At 35.6% G+C, this 16,248-nt stretch overlaps 1 protein-coding gene across 2 annotated transcripts in view; it reads right to left on the minus strand.

The window, feature by feature from the left end:
* Positions 1–16,248, minus strand: part of LOC136834789 (whirlin-like) — an 846,147-nt gene that overhangs the window by 35,296 nt on the left and 794,603 nt on the right. The window lies entirely within an intron of this gene.

Below are 16,248 nucleotides of genomic sequence, written 5' to 3' on the forward strand. Positions count from 1 at the left end.
TCTCCAACTGTCACTTTCCTTTTACGGACCAGTACATTACAAATTTCAAAACTAAAGCCTCTTTCGGCTTGAAACCTTACGGTTTTTAGGGTATACTGTCATTGAGGTTATATTTGATCAGTGCTACTATATTTATGTTTATCTATCACAAATATTAAACAAGGAAATGAGTGGTTACATAATGCCCTTAATATAAGGACACTAAAGTTATAATATTATTTCAATATATTATCGTAATTTTTACGAGGAAGGTGCAATAGTCTATATGTATATTATACTGTATATGTATATGTGCAATATATATATATATATATATATATATATATATATATATATATATATATATATCTAATTAATGTACATATATAATGCATATATATATAAATAGATATATGAATATATATATATATATATATATATATATATATATATACATATATATATATATATATATATATATATATATATATATACATATATATATATATATATATATATATATATATATATATATATATATATACACACACACAAATGCACTGCATATATGAACGCGTGCATATCATACCACAAGCGCAAGCTGTGTTCTACCTAGCATTCTAGTTCAACCCCCAGAGCGCTCGCAAGCACGCGTGCGTGTTTAAATGACCCACTTGTTTTTGGTCACTCCAATGGCGTTCATGCTTGAAGACTCAACAGGTGCATTTTCATGCATTGGCAAATATCGGGTTCACGGAAATCTACGGCACTGCACGCCCGGCTTCACATTAACCTCTATCACGAAAACTATTTCAAATACAAGCTGTGTGTAATATATATATATATATATATATATATATATATATATATATATATATATATATATATATATATATATATATATATATATTATATATAAATAAATATATATATATACATATATATATAAAGACAAAATCCACGAAGGAAAGAGAAACAACTGGGTGCTGCAAGGCCTTTCGACGTTAGTCCTTTACTTAGCAGACTGAAGAAATATATATAAAAATAATTTTACAAAGAAGGCTCGTATAAAGGACAGACGGGGATTACAAAAGGAAAAATATCCTTCGTGGATTTTGTCTTTATTTATATATTCATCACGTCCCATATTTTCGTGATTCAGTTACATATATATACAGTATATATATATATATATATATATATATATATATATATATATATATATATATATATATATATATATAAATAATTATATATGATCTTAGAAAGTAGGTTACAAATATAGAAATAATTCCCTCGTAACAATTATAAAACATTGAAACCTCATTGATATTCCCAACCAAACTTGAATATTTTAGGTTCAGAAACTGTGTACAACAAAGCTACTAAAATTTTTAGTACACAAATGTTCTGTCATTTATCATTATTAATATTATTATTAAAAAAAAAATTATCCCAAAAAGGTACCAGCTTGCAAGGTGAAACTCCACAGGGGAGAATGCTATATACAGTCAGGAAAAAAGGAAGTGAATAGACAACAAATAAAAATAAACAAACAGATTATTATATTCACATAAAATGTAACAGAATTCAATAGTGCTTAATCTTTAAACAGGAACCCTTGAGATAACAGTCCTAAATTATCACCAATACTTATTTCAGGTGTAGAAAAACAATTATCATTTTCACTTTCTTGATCCTCGTCCTTCCCACACCAAACCAAACCACGCCCACTTTTCAGCGAGGCGTGTGGGACTGTGTGGGTGTGGGAGGAAATAAAGGAAAGGACGTGGCTTCAACATTTCCCTCTCCTTCTCTCTTTTCAACCCTCGATCAAGACTAACATCCGAACTTTCGCACTCTCTGTCTCGGCCGAAATATCCGGCCGAAAAGCCGCCCCCTGGTCCCAATTCGGACGCCCTCACGCTAGTGGTGGGTGACCTCCTTTTTGCCCACATTATTCCTGTCTTTGTTCGCCTTTGTTCGACCCCTTTCCCCTTTTTCCTATATCCGGGTCGCTTCAATAATATCTCGAGTTGAATGTAGAACAGGTGATCGGTTCTTTGTTGGGGTGGGTGGGGCGACGGGTGTAGGAGATCGCTTTTATTCCATCTCTCTGTCTCCCCCCCCCCCTCTCTCTTTCTCTCATGCTCTTACCTCCGTCTCTAAAGCTTTACTTCCCTATCATTTATTTTCCTTACATCTCTCTCTCTCTCTCTTTTCAACTATCACTATTCTTACCTCCGTATCTCTTTCACTTAATTCTCTCTCTCTCTCTCACTTTCTTAACCTGGCAGTTTCCTTATCCGTATCTCTTTCATTTCACTTTCTTCACCTCGAGCTTTCTTTACTTCTCTCTCCCTCTCTCTCTCTCTCTTTTTCTGTACCCTAATCCCACTACATCTATCTCTCCCGTTCATTCTCTCCACCTCTTAAACCCTCTATTTTCGTGTTACTTTCTTTCTATCGCCCTCTTTCACTTATTGTCTTTACTGCGTAAATCCCTTTGTAACCAGTCTCTCTCTCTCTCTCTCTCTCTGGGAACGTTTCCTTGGAAATTCAGTATCTCTATTAACCTAGGCAGTGAATGATGTACCTAGTCGTTAGCCAGCTGTTGTGGGTCGAACCCAAGTGTCGATGAACCAGAAAAACAATAAAAACGGGCATTACAGTGACGAGTGCTCATTCACAATGAGTGCCCTCATACTCTAATTAACGAGGGGAGGGCCTCGATGAGGTAATCCTCACCCGTACAGGCGTGAAACATAGGCCTTTTAGCTTTCTATAAAAGAAAACTATTGTGCCGGCTTTGTCTGTCCGTCAGCACTTTATTCTGTCCGCCCTCAGATCTTAAAAACTACTGAGGCTAGAGGGCTGCAAATTGGTATGTTGATCATCCACCCTCCAATCATCAAACATACCAAATTGCAGCCCTCTAGCCTAGGTAGTTTTTATTTTATTTAAGGTTAAAGTTAGCCATAATCGTGCTTCTGGCAACGATATAGGATAGGCCACAACCAGGCCATGGTTGTTTCATGGGCTAAGTTCATACAGCGTTATACCGAGACCACCGAAAGATAGATCTGTTGTCGGTGGTCTTGATTATACGCTGTAGTTCATTTTTGTGGCTTGTATTGTTATCTACGTATATTTATCTATTTATCTGCCTGTTGATTTGTCATCATAATTTGTAATTTGCTTATTCTATTTCTTTCGTTTGTGATGAGTTTGTTGTTTTTTCTTTCAGCTTCTTTCTCAGTTCTTTATTTAAGTATTTATTCATGAGTTTGTTGATTTGTTCGTGATTATTTGTTATTATCTGCACGTTGCCGAAATTTGTCTTTTTCTTTTACTTGTATATATTTATGCATTGTTATGTATGAGGGTTTGCTCTAACAATGTACATAAACACACACACACACACACTATATATATGAATATATACATCTATATACACATACACGTATATATATATATATAATATACATACATATACACATATATATATATTTATATATATATATATTTATATATATATATGTATATATATATATATATATATATATATATATATATATATATATATATATATATATATATATATATATATATATATATATATATATATATCACTCAAGCAGCAACGAAAAAGGCATTGTTTTAAGGAAAAAATCCTTAGAGTTTCTTTTTTATTTTTTATTAAATATGGTCTTTCTTTCTCTCGTCACCCGCTACTCTCTCACGCACTTTATAATTCACTTAATATCTCTTTCCGCCTTATTCTCACGACTGCCCTCTCTCTCTCTCTCTCTCTCTCTCTCTCTCTCTCTCTCTCTCTCTCTCTCTCTCAAGAAACGAAGGTTACAAGCGTTTAAAGATTTTTTCATTATTTCCCTTAAACTCTGAGAACCTCTCTCTCTCTCTCTCTTTCTCTCTCTCTCTCTCTCTCTCTCTCTCTCTCTCTCTCTCTAAGGATGCAGGTGTTCAAACAGACAGGAAACTACAATTTGCTGATTGAGCTTAATCTTCCCGCCAAGGTTATTCCTCTCTTGTTTTCTCTCTTCCTGTCGAAGGAGAGAGAGAGAGAGAGAGAGAGAGAGAGAGAGAGAGAGAGAGAGAGAGAGAGAGAGAGAGAGTACAACCGGCATTCGTATCTAAAGATAGAGAAATAATCTTTCAATTGATATTTTGCTTTGATAGAAGGAAATAGGAAATCAGCAGGTAAATTTACCTTTGCAGCATTCAGAGAGAGAGAGAGAGAGAGAGAGAGAGAGAGAGAGAGAGAGAGAGAGAGAGAGAGAGAGAGAGAGAGAGAGAGAGAGAATTTGTATTCTCTCCCCACAAAATATACATAAAACATTCATATATTTACAGTATGTATATATATATATATATATATATATATATATATATATATATATATATATATATATATATATATATGTATAAATGTGTATAAAAATATATGAATGTTTTATGTATATTTTGTAGGGGAGAATACAAATTCATATATATATATATATATATATATATATATATATATATATATATATATATATATATATATATATATATAATGACTATTTCCTCTCCATCCAACTGCTGATGTAATTTTATACTAACTGCAAAAGGAAGCAGTTGAATTGCAAGCAATCTTTATAACTCTCTTCTGCAGTCTAAGGAGGGGAAAGGGCCTTGCTTGTAATACCAGGCTCGGCTTTTTCACTTGTTTTATTTGTATAAAATACAAAACATGGCATAAAAACTTCTTAAACTAAAACCTGGTGCTTGGTTATGATTTTTTTTCTTATTAAACTGTTTACGAGATGGAGAACTAAATTTACTTACAAGGACTAAATATATTTCTATAATGATTTTTTTTGTTTCCTTTTCCAGGCATCAAACAACCGGGTCCCAAACATCCTTCAAGAGAATTCTGATTAATCAAGAGCACTTCCTTCCCATTCTTAAACCGCCCACATTCTCCTTTCTCAACAACGCCTCTCACAAACCTCCTGCCACGCCTACAACCCGCCAAAATCCTCCTTAACAGCAACAACAACTCCTCTACCTGTCACAGTCCTTCAGCAACAATGGACGCTCTCCTGACGGAAGTGAAACCCATGAGAATCCCAAGACCCAAGTTCTGCTGCTCCAAGCCGTCGCTAGTGTACCCAGCGGAGCCTCCCAAGGACTACCTCGACCTCGAGAACGACCTCCCAGCCCTCCAGTCGCCCAAAACCAATGGGGCGACGACGCCCAACGTGGAGGAGCTGGGCCGCGCGTTACAGGACAAGGTGAAGGTGTAGTCGGGTGTTACATAAAGTGGTAACGATCACACCGTAGATTTAAGGCTGTGTAACGTTTTGTAATGTAACAATGTGGAAGATGGTAATTACAGATGCCAGGTTACATGAGTGTGAACAGTTGTTTTGTAGGGCGCCAAACCTGTCATACAAATTTTGATAGAACTTAAAAAGAGTCACTGTTGGTTCTTTACCTTTCATGAGGACTCTATCCTAATCCTACACTCTGTGACCATTCTTGGTCACTATCGGCAATAGGATCACCATCCTAATCCTACCAGGGTTTACATAATACAACATAGGTGATACTGTTGGTTATTATCATCCATACGGTAACTATTCTATCTTACCAAATCTGACCTGTTGGCCATCATTACCCACAGAGTCATAATCCTAATCCTTCCTTGTTCAAAATGATCCCTATGGCAAGTATCCTAATACCACCACATTAGCCAAAGCTCCACTTCAGTAATCCTTCGTCGCCGTAGGGTTGCCACTAATCCTACCAGAATTGACTTATAACCTAATCCTACAAGTCTTGGCCGAACTTAACCTATAAGTTCGGTAACTATCATCCTTAGGGACACCATCCAAACCCTACAATATCTGGCCAAAATTAGCCAAGCGGTCACTGTTTGCACTATCATCCCAGCAGTCACCATCTAAGACGGCTCAAGATGATCTTTACTTAACCTTGACCCTTAACCTTATCTACACCCTCCCAGGGTCCAATTAAGGGTCCCCGTTATCTTTTTTCTTCGGCTCTAATCGCTACCTTGGGCCCTGAATACAACCATCATACTATTATACGTAATTTTTCCATAATTGTATAATTGCGTCATCAAATAATTACCTCATCTTCCATAAAACCTTTCAATACTGTCAAGGAAAATATCACGTGGGTTCGTTCAAATTATATTTTTTATTTCTTTAGGTCTGTAGGCTTAGGCTAAGTGCAGTGAACGCCAATAAATAGAATTTTACAGATCTTTGCCTTAATCCACAGACTATTTATTTGTTGGTTTTTAAAGATTGCAGAAAATTCCAATGTCATACCTAAATCTAAATCATATGTAAAGATATGACTTTATAAATGAGTTCTTATATATATATATATATATATATATATATATATATATATATATATATATATATATACATATACATATATATATAATATATATATATATATATATATATATATATATATATATATATTTATACATATATATACATACATACATATATATATATATATATATATATATATATATATATATATATATATAATATACACATACATATGGTGCAACAGTTAACAGAATTTACCTATAAAAACGAGTTTTCAAGTATTAATACAGTACTTAATGTAAGCTATCTGGTAATAGTATTATAAATAACCTATAATATGTATCGGTTAGTTTAGTTTGTAAGACTTCATTATATTATATATATATATATATATATATATATATATATATATATATATATAATATATATATATATGTATATATATATTATTTACAATACATATATATATACATATATATATATATCCTGAAAAATAGAATCATGATAAACTTTCACAATAGCTAACTATTCTAATATCTCTCTTCATTCTTATTTCAGTCCTTTGTCGATGAAGTACAAAATACTATTTTGCCTAGCTTGGTAGAAGGTTCTGTCTCTGTTACAAATTCAAATGGGAAATATGGCGATGAAAATCTGTATTGTTTTGCAAACTTTCTTGTCAGACCAGTCATTCATAATCATACGTTTTGTTATCACTGATCTTTCGATTATTGAAATACAGCAACATTGAGTCTGGTCAGTGCTTGGATGGGTTACCATCACTGCCAAACGACCCTGACGCATAAGCTACAGGAGTGGCCATTGCAACAGATCTTGGAGGTCTGGTGTAACTGGACTTGGGTCACAATGAGGCCCGAGAAACCAAGACAGTGAGACAACAGTATACAAAAACACTTCAGTCAATAAATTTAAGCGTTGAAACTTGTCTTGCAATAAAAAAAAAAAAACTCCATCATTACACTGCAAAAATCGGTACTGTTTGAAACTCAAATGCATTGAATCAAAATGTTCTGACAAATAAAAAAAACTGTTTTGTACATTATAAAATCTGTCATTTTTCATATCTTCTTGCTTGACGTATACTGTGTGTACATACATACATACATACATATATATATATATATATATATATATATATATATATATATATATATATATATATATATATATATATGTATATATGTGCTTATGTATGTATACTGTATGTGTATGTTGTGGCAACTATTTTAGGCTTACAATTTTCCCCTATTCGCCATTTCTCTTTTGTAATATAATTCTTTTTTGTCCATTAAACCAAAGACAATCAAATCGGGATGTGTATTAGTGTTCTTTTTAAAGATAAAAATAAAATTAAGCTATAAATTGTGTTTCTTATTTCCCTGTTTGTAAATTTTTAGGTAAATTATCAGATGAAATCAATTGTAGGCTGCCTGAAATGTTTATCATTATCATTACTACAGTTAATATCATTACTATTATTTTTTATTACATAAATTTTCAGTTCCTCTAATGATTCTCTTTTATGCAGAACCGATATAATTCTATAATTCTCAAATATTCTTATTATATCCTCTGAAGGGAAAGAACAAGGGAAACATTTTGATGTTATTTGTGAAAAATTCTGTAATATAAGATACAAGCAAGAAGAATACCATAGAGGATCATTAACGTTTTGGACATACTGCAATGAGGCGTGATCATAATGGAAGTTCAATGAACACCCGTCAAGGTGTTTGTCGCTGATTGGCTTAGTCGGAACCTCCGACTTTCACGAGTCAGAAAACTTGACTGTGATGGCTGAGGGCACACTGCCATAGGTGTGATGATTTTTTCTGGGGTCATGTGGTTACTGGTAAGTTGTGGTCCTAATTAGGTGGTCATTTTAGAATATAGAATTTAGGCCAAAGGCCAAGCAGTGGGACCTACGAGGTAATTCAGCGCTGCAACAGAAATTGACAGTAAAAGGTTTGAAAGGTGTAACAGGAGGAAAACCTCACAGTTGCACTGTGAATCTAGTGTAAGAAGAGGGTGGAAAGTAAGATGGAAGAAAGAGAATATGAAAGGAGGTACAGTAACAGGAACAAAAGGGGCTGCAGCTTGGGGCCGAAGGCACGCTGCAAAGAACCGTATGTAATGCCTACAGTATACCGCATAAGGTGCACTGACGCCCCTGCGGATCACTTGCACAGGATCCTTTCAGGCACTTGTAGGCAGCACGAAAGATTTACAATGGATGTTCAGGGAGGACTTATTTGCTAATATACCTAGTGCTTCAAGGAAGAACGTATGGTAGCTGTCCTTGGTATTGTTACAGTCTATGGCAGCTATCCAGTACTGCTGGGTTGGCAGAGGATATTATGCTTCCTGACTGTGCTTGTTACCTGTCTGGATATGGTAGAAAGTCTGTATATTCTGGCGCATCGTGGTCTTATTGCTGTAAGCAAATTTTTTCCAAGCCTCTAAGAGGGTGTTGGGTGAAGCCAGAGATGCTGTCTGCCTCCCTGAAACAGCCATTCATAAGTATCGCAACGAACGAGCTAAGAACTGGCCATTCTCGAGACCTAGCTGAAGTGAGTGCACTACACTATCTGTTCCAGTTATCATCAAACCCAAACGGCCTTCCCAACCGACACCTCTGCATATGTACAGCTACAGGCCTCACTGTAAGCCAAGTTCATTAGCAAACCCTGTCGTGACAATGCTGTATCGAAGCATGGCGAAATGCCAACATTTTACTTTTGTATATTCCTTGACTATTATCTGCTACACATTTCTTCGCAAGTAAAATGAAAAACCTCTCCTTAATGTGTCGATAACCTCAGATGTATAGAATGAACACTGGAAGATTACTGCATGGTCTTTGTCTCACAGAAAAGGCAATGATTAGAAAAAAAACTAAAAAAAAAAAAAAGAAAAAACTGTCACTGGCAGAACTCTGTTCATGCAACCATCACTGTACAAGACAGGGTCTCTTTCTAAATTGTTACTGTCATTACTAAAATATACATACAGTGAGGAGAATTACAAGTCAAATGACCGAGCACGTAATTATTTGCATAACACTGAATTACATGATAAAAGAAATTGCTTCACCTTTTGTATAATACACTGACCGTGGCTGTCAAATTATCTTTATTTCTTCATATTCTTTAGTCACCCTCCTTTTCCCGTTTTCTTTTCTCTCTCTCACACGAGAACTCGTCCCTGTGGAAGCTTGCTTTGCAAGTTAATGGGTGATCAAAATTTGCATTTTCAAATTGCTTTACGGAACATACAAGCGACGGCGGACTAAAATTGCGCTTGGAAATGAAACTGGGATCAGTTCGCACGTAGAAAGTCTATTAAAATTATTTCTTTATTATTCAAATTTTGCAAAGGTCCATTTGGAACAAGCCGCAAGTGACATTAACGTGTTATGTGAGCTTCTATAAATAGAAAACCTATTGATGATAAATTGGAAAAATTATATATATATATATATATATATATATATATATATATATATATATATACATAAATAATATATATATATATATATATATATAAAATATATATAAATATATATATTATATATATATATATATACGTATGTATATTATATATACATACACACATATACATATGTATATACCTAACGTATATATATATATATATATATATATATATATATATATATATATATATATATATAATATATATATATATACATATACATACATATATATACAGTATATACACGTATATTATATGAGACTGAGCATGGCCAAAAAAGTTAATGATACAATGAATTAGTAAGTGACCTCAAATTACAGTTAAGCCCTCATGATCCAACGAGCAGGAACGTGTGTTAAAAGCCTTGTTTTTCTTACATGGTGTGTTTGAAGTTTAATACAAAGCCATTCAATAAATCATAAGCGAGTACATTAAAAAAATACTCAATGGAATACTTATAATGAGTACATAAGTCATTAAAAAACTGTTAACAACATTATAATCAGCTTAGCTTAACAACCAAATAAACATTACAACAACAACAACAACATCATTTTATCACAAACATCAGCTTAATTCAGCAACAACAGCAAGAGTAACATCAGTTTAATCGAAGAATAAAAAAAAAAAAAATTAACATTTTAACCTAACTACAAAAGCAGTAGTCTTAAATTCATCTTTTTACCGTTTGACTGTTCCACTGAACTTTGAACTAATATGCGACGTCAGTACGCATGTGCAAACCTGCCCCACAATACCCCTTTACCGTATCCCCCCCCCAACCCTACTTCCCACACACACACAGGTGACCACTGGAGGGGATACCCCCTCCCTTCCTATCTTCCCCGCTCTATTCCCCCCTCCCCATTACCTGACCAATGAAGTTGCTAAGCGAGTTCCCAAGACTTGTTCAAAAAAGGAGAGGAAGAAAAAAGTAATTTATATTTTCTTGCCCTCTTGGGGCAGGGTTTTGAAAGGGCAAGAGGTCTCCTATTAACATGCGGGTCACCTTCAGGGATGGAAGGAAAACAGGGACAAGGATATGAGAGAGAGAGAGAGAGAGAGAGAGAGAGAGAGAGAGAGAGAGAGAGAGAGAGAGAGAGAGAGAGAGAGAGACTGCTTGGGTGTAATAATGTCAAAAGTCGGGAAGATGTTTGTGTGACAAAGAAATGTTACTGGTACTGCAAGTGAGCGCCCATCTGAGAGAGAGAGAGAGAGAGAGAGAGAGAGAGAGAGAGAGAGAGAGAGAGAGAGAGAGAGAGAGAGAGAGAGACGCTGCGTTACTATGATTATCAGCCAATTTGCAACAATAATTGGAAAAGCAAAATGTAAGAAGGCCAAGAGCCCCAGCAGGAAAAGCATATCAGCCCAGAAAAGAAAACAGAGAAGTAACCAATAAACTATAAGAGGATTAGCAAAAGAAAAATTTATAAGATAAAACAACTAAAATATGATATGGGACTCATGTGAACCTGTTCTGCAAAAAAAAGCCATTTGTATCACGTTAATCTTCTGAAGTTACTATGATTCAACAGCATGATTTTGAAGCTCATTCCACAATTTGATCACAACTTGAACAAAACTAGAAAACTGAGTGGTACTGGAACATCACAAAAGAAAGGTCAAAATTGAGAATTAGTTATATGTCTAATACTACGTGGTGGATCGTATAGCCTTAGAAGATCTGATTGCAAGGATGATCATTACTAAGAAGAATTTTGCAAGGCGTCCACAATGAGCTAATCGAACGACATGGATAAAGATTAATACTATGATCTGGGATAAGATGTCGTATAGAATCGAAGCTTTAGCCAACAATTTAATATGCCAGTCAGCTGCTGAAGGCCAAATAGGTGAACAATATTCAAAACAATGAGGAATAATAAAAGCCATTTTCTCAGTCTAAACAAGTCTCCGACAGTCTTGAAAGACTTTCTTAATATACCGATATTTTTGTGCCAATGAAGAGGAATTTGCAATCAATAATAATACCTAGAATTCTGTAGAAGTTGCTTGTTATTAAAGACAAACTGTCAATAACTAGATATGGGTAGGAGAATCCAGCGTCCTACACCTACTAACAAACATGCTATAAGTTCTGTTAGCTTCATCCCTAATATGTGCACCAAACACTAATTTTAGCTCAATCTTTTTTTGACATGATGCACCAACAGCAGGAGATGAGATCGATGGCAATAGAGTAGCAACATCTACATAAGCAATAAGTTTATTTTCAAGAACAAATCACATACCGTGCATATATAAAGAGCAAAGGGCATAAAACACTGCCCTTGGGAACACCAGGGATTACATAACCGTAGTCGCTATTGAACTCATCAGCCACTGTTCTGTGCAACCTATCAGTTACAATTTCCATAATAACACTTAGAAATGCGTCTCCAACTCCAATCTGTCTAAGTATGAAAACAAGGGCCTCCAGACTAACAAGGTCCAAGTCATCACTAACGTCATGACTAGTCATATGAACTTCATGACCAGAATCTAGGAACTTCCGTGTGGCAATGGAAATGGAGAGAAGAGCATCACAAGCACCAAGGCCCTCACGTAAACAAAACTGTTTGCTCTCAGTATAGGAATTCACACGCTTTGCGGAGTCGCGTTCAAAAACTCTGAGTAATGACGAAGTTATTTAAACTGGGAGGTAATTGGCCAGTGGATTACCATTACCAATTCTCCAAAATGAGCAAAAAGAACCCGTTATAGCTATATTACAAATAAATAAATCAACGACAACTTAGGAGCCCAATAGTAGGCAGTTTTCACGAAAAACAAAATTACCAATCGAGTCAACACCTCATAATCATGAAGGTCACGCAAAAGATTCTTAATTTCACGAAAATAAAAGCGATGCAGTATCAATGAGGGCGCAGCGAGAGCGTAAGAAAGGAAGGGCATAGTAATCTCGGAAGTTCCTGTATTCGAAATGAAAACGATGCAGAACTTGTGAGGGGCTGAATGCGATGATGATGACGATACTTCTAGATGGGGGATATAATGTCTGGAAGAGAGAGAGAGAGAGAGAGAGAGAGAGAGAGAGAGAGAGAGAGAGAGAGAGAGAGAGAGAGAGGTCCAACAGCCTATAGAAATTCCAGTATTTCCAAAGCGTAAGTTACGCAGAATTGAAGAGAGAGAGAGAGAGAGAGAGAGAGAGAGAGAGAGAGAGAGAGAGAGAGAGAGAGAGAGAGATAGGGCCCAACAGCATATGGAAATTCCAGTACTTCCAAAGCGCAAGTTACAAAGAACTGAAGAGAGAGAGAGAGAGAGAGAGAGAGAGAGAGAGAGAGAGAGAGAGAGAGAGAGAGAGAGAGAGAGAAGCTCCTCCAATGAAGGGCATAACTTAGACGCGTACAAAAGAAAGAACAAAAAATTACAAGTTCCCTGACCGACATAATTATGTGAGACAGACTCAACATATGTTGAGGCTTCAGTCATCTTAAGGGCCAGACTGATTATCTGAAGTCTGGCATACCTAACGGATTTCGGTGGGGTGGGGGGGTTGGGGGAGTGGGGGGGACCTGATCTCATGGGTGACCCGGAAGGGAAGGGGAACAGTTGACCCCATAGGTGGCCGGAACAGGGGAGGGGGTGACGCTGACCCCGTGGGCGAGCGTGGGCAGCCATTAACTACCTAACTAACGATGCTACTGGTTCAGGGCAGAGAGAGAGAGAGAGAGAGAGAGAGAGAGAGAGAGAGAGAGAGAGAGAGAGAGAGAGAGGGGGAGGGCTGATAGGGTCAACAAACGTGACTTCTTTTTTGTGGAGGGGGAAGGGGGTGCCATTTACTTCCTGGTATGAATCGACTTTAATTTTTACTTTGTGATACTGAGGTAATGTTTTATATATATATATATATATATATATATATATATATATATATATATATATATATATATATATATATATATGTATATATATATACATATAATTACAGGTATTAGCGTTATACGTGTTGAGTGAAGAGTGTGTATTGCGTATTTATGATTAGTTATTTACACATACAGAGGATAGCTTTTATTCACACACAAACACACATCTTGTCAGATTACCTATTGTCCATTATTCTCTCCATGTGACCAGACCATGGTGGGTCACAATGAAGTGCAAAAAGCAAATAGCGTGAGTGCTAAGATACTTTTTCAGGAAAACGAGAGAGAGAGAGAGAGAGAGAGAGAGAGAGAGAGAGAGAGAGAGAAGCGAAAACAGCATGAAATGAAAGACCAAATACTACAAACAAGAGAGAGAGAGAGAGAGAGAGAGAGAGAGAGAAGAGAGAGAGAGAGAGAGAGAGAGAGAGAGAGAGAAACAAAACGTTATTAGAGTAAAAACACCAGACTCAAGGAAAAATTGAGAGAGAGAGAGAGAGAGAGAGAGAGAGAGAGAGAGAGAGAGAGAGAGAGAGAGAATTATACGACCCGGACCAGCTCCGACAGGTCCTGCCCACCACCGTGACCTCCCTGACCTCGCACACATCCTTGTGGGAGGTGACCCCTGACCTCGTACCCCGCCCCCAAAAATCCTGGCATGACTCAGTGAGGGAAATGGACGGAGTCCAAAATATACCAGATTTTCCAAAACCCTTTTACACATTTGCAAGTACAATCACGATCCCTCTCTCTCTCTCTCTCTCTCAGATATATGTGTATATATATATATATAAATATATATATATATATATATATATATATATATATATATATATATATATATATATAACATATATGAATATATATTTAAACTTTATGGATTAGAACATTACGCCTTGAAAGTTACTGAAAAAACCGATCATTTGGAATTCTGTCAGACAGTTTATATGATAAACATCAACAGTGCCTATTGAATTTTATTAAAAAATGTAACCATTTTCCCTGATGTATTACAAACTTGAACATGACCAAAGGAATTTCATATAAAAAATTCCAACCGGATTTACAGGAAAGCATTTATAGATTTGATTTTGCCGACTATATTAGCTTGAGAAGGACCCACTGACGCTTATCAGAAAAATGAAATGAATCTTTTTTTAATCAATTTATTTTAAAACTGAAATATTTTCTTTTAAAATAGAAAAAAATGAATACAAATTTGACTTTGTCAAATGTATTACACACTGCAACTTACTGAAATTTGCTGGAAAATTGTAATTTTAGTTAATCAAGTACATTATAAATTTAACTATACATTTATACAGATTGTGAGGCCAAGAACGTATACTAAAAGACGAAGGACTGTATGAACTAAACAGATGTTAGCCAAAAATAATATCCTTTGTTCTGGGCCCAAACCAGTCCCACTGTTTATCTTCTTTTTCTTCTTCTTCAACTACGCTTCTTCTCCGTAGGTCATCTGGTACACTCCAGGGCAATAACAAAAGGAACGAAGGTCATTATATATACATACATACATACATACATACATACATACATACATACATACATATATATATATATATATATATATATATATATATATATATATATATATATATAATATATATACCCATACACTGCTTCTATAATAGAGCATCATCTACAAAACATCAACCATTCTACATTCCATCCACAACTGAATTTTCTTATCCTATAACTTTGTACGTAAATATGCTACACACAAACACACACACATATATATATATTATATGTATACTGTATATATATGTATATACATACATATATACTGTACATACATACATACATACATACAGAAATACATTATACGCCGTAAGGCTTTCGCTCTTGGAGGAGGTAACTCCAGAAGCCTGGCTTAAGTGCTTCAAGAGACCTTTTGAGATGGATCTCCTACCCTTCATCAAATTTAAGTTACCAATGACTCCAGCCACTAGATTTCAAGTGTGCCCAATTTGCCATCCTTGTTCAGAAGGTGAGTTTACTACCATTAACACAATCACGTAGCACCCTCCCCCCCCACACATACACAAAAACATATGGGTGTATATATGATAGAATTAAGTCAAAAGGAAATCCATCTGATCAATCAATACGCCCGCAGCCCCTCTGTTAATTCTCTCATCTCAGACGCGGATTCTCTCTGGGTTGGAATGTAAAATTTTGGCCAAAGACCAAGCGCTGGGACCTTTGAGGTCATTCGACGTTGAAAATAAAGTTGAAATCATTGTTAGGAGAGGTAGGAAAGTAGGCAGAAAGAGAATATAAACGGAGGTATTGTAAAAGGAATGAAAGGGGTTGCAGCTAGGGGCCGACGGGACGCTGCAAAGAACCTGAAGTAATGCCTACAGTACATCGTGTGAGGTGCATTGACGGCTCTAAACACCGGTTAGGTCATGGCTTTTTTATCTCCTCTGCTATGGATACTATTTTGGCCAATGTTTCATTGCTTAATA

This window comes from Macrobrachium rosenbergii, chromosome 54, assembly GCF_040412425.1.
Source record: "Macrobrachium rosenbergii isolate ZJJX-2024 chromosome 54, ASM4041242v1, whole genome shotgun sequence".
Taxonomy (NCBI): domain Eukaryota; kingdom Metazoa; phylum Arthropoda; class Malacostraca; order Decapoda; family Palaemonidae; genus Macrobrachium; species Macrobrachium rosenbergii.